The sequence below is a fragment of the Carassius auratus genome, chromosome 26 (assembly GCF_003368295.1).
Source record: "Carassius auratus strain Wakin chromosome 26, ASM336829v1, whole genome shotgun sequence".
In the NCBI taxonomy this organism is placed as follows: domain Eukaryota; kingdom Metazoa; phylum Chordata; class Actinopteri; order Cypriniformes; family Cyprinidae; genus Carassius; species Carassius auratus.
In genome coordinates this window covers 23958588-23961087 of record NC_039268.1, presented here as the reverse complement: position 1 = coordinate 23961087, position 2500 = coordinate 23958588, and positions in this window count along the sequence as shown.

Genomic DNA, 2500 nt, shown 5'->3' with positions numbered 1-2500 from the left:
TACTATAAAGTTACAATTCAACAACAGAGCCCAAACTTAAATTTAATTACTGTTTATTTTTAAATATAATAATCAACACTCAACTCTAGTGTAGTTTAAACCCTGGAATGGTATGGGACTTTTATGACAGTTTCTAATGTGAACTTTGAGCTTGATTCAAAAAAGCTAAACAGTTCGTAAAAAAAAAGTCCCACTTGTGTTGTTCACGGTCAAAAAATTACCACCATTGGAAATGAATGCATTAATGAATGAATGAATGAATTAATCCGTAAATTAGATGCAAATATTAATTAATAACATTAAATACACTCAAATTAAATATTTTTGTGAAATGAATTTTTTTCAAACAAATAAAGTTATTATATGATTTATGGGCTTGAACAACACAAGTGTGACTCCAAATAAACAATCCCAGAGAGTCAATTCAGGTTTGGTTCTTGTTCTCAGATGTGCTTTAAGTTCAGATGATATGAGAGAGATCATCAACCGCTGAGGAATATGAAGCACAAACTGCGTCATCGTTCAGGGCATGCACTGAGACACACACACACACACACACACACACACACACACGAACAGCTGGACTCACACATATAAGTGATCACAGGGCCGTTCTGGTGGGATTTTCTGGAGCAGATGATCTTTCAGACTGGAACTAAAACACACTCAGACCTTAAAATCCTGACGATGCAGGAATATTTCTGAATAATGGACACAGATTCTGGCATCTGTTCACTTCACTGTGATCCTCGCCCGGTGTCTGATGGGTAATAATCCTTCTGTCGCACGTCTACATGTAATTCTTAGGGATTTCTTGAAGCTTCTACAAGCCATGAATAATAATATGCACACCAAAGACACAGGATGAGACGAGTGTGCTGACTGTCCAGCGATCGGACGGAGTAGATGTGAAGAAGAACTGTAAAGAAACCGTTGTAAGATGTTTGAGCGAGTGATGATGTGATGAATGTTCGGTTGAGATGACTAGAGTGAAGAAAGCCAAACGTTCACTCGCTTTATTTTCTGAGCCTACAGCAGTTCCATGAATGCAGTGAGCTCTGGAGTTAGTTTATAAAGCCATCAGACACAAACCCAAGTTATTAAATATGAACTATGATCTCACACAGGATTAACACTGCACAGAAGTAGCTCGTTCAAACCTCATCGAGTGTTTGACACAGATTCATTTATGTCTAGTAGTTTGTAAATGTGCTTGTGATCAGTTTTGTTAATCGTGATGTTTGATTAATGTTCATTGCTGAAACACAAACTGAATCAGGCTTTCCATTTATCAATCACAGACGTGTTTCTGCAGCTTCATTCAGGAGAAATTAGATCACGATGATGATGATGTGTTCCAGATTCATGACGAGTGCTGTATAAAACTAAAGATTAGAAACACTTTATGATCCACAAAATGGTTTTATTTTTATATGTTTGTTCTCAGCTACCAAGCTGTTTGATATGAGCTCATTATAAAAAAAGTGTCATATAAAATATACACACTCTCTCTCTCTCACACACACACACACACACTCACTCACACACATGCACACACACTGAGAGATAATGTTACTATAACCAGAATCTTTGTGAGTGTGTGTGTGTTTGTATGTGTGTGTGAGTGTGCGTGTGTTTGTGTGTCTGTGTGAGTGTGTGTGTATATGAATATATGTGTGTATGATGTGTGTGTGTGTGTGTGTGTGTCTGTGTCTGTGTGTGTGTGTGTGTGTGTGTGTGTGTGTGTGTGTGTGTGTGTTTCTATGTGTGTATTCGAGAGACTGAAGCACTGTGTTCTCTGTTCACTGTTTTTCACTCCTCTTAGTGTCAGTTCATGTTTCGGAAACATTTCCTCCTGATTTTCCTCTGACTGATTATTTGTCGTTGGGTTTTTCTCTGTGTGTGTGTGTGTGTGTGTGTGTGTCGTGTCTGTGCCTTATAACTCCTGCAGGTTTTTCCTGTTGTTATAGATGTTCATGAACACTCCTCTGTTATTCCTGCAGATCATCTTTAGAAACACTTTAGAGAGGTTTATAGAGTAATAAAAGCGTCTGTCACAGAATATATTCTCACTAACATGTTTTGTACATTAGATTATTTTCGTGTGCTTTCTGTAAGCGTTTGTTTCTCTTATACATTTTTGTAATCTGTGGGAAAATCATATTCCCATGTAGTCAAATAAAGATGAGCTGAAAGAGTGTGTGCAGTTTCTGTGGTTAACACAAACACACACACAAACACACACACACACACAACACACACACACATACTACTCATCCACTGGGCCTCAGTGATGTAACAACCATTTTTGTGTAAATAATTTCTTTAAACACTCCTACATAAACTCAATGTGTGTGTGTGTGTGTGTGTGTGTGTGTGTGTGTGTGTGTGTGTTTTAAGGGTTTGTTTTTTCTGACCATAAGCAAATTTCAAATAATCTTCTGGTACATCATTTTGTCGATGCTCTTGTGTAAAAGGTAGAACAGAAGCGTATGCAGTG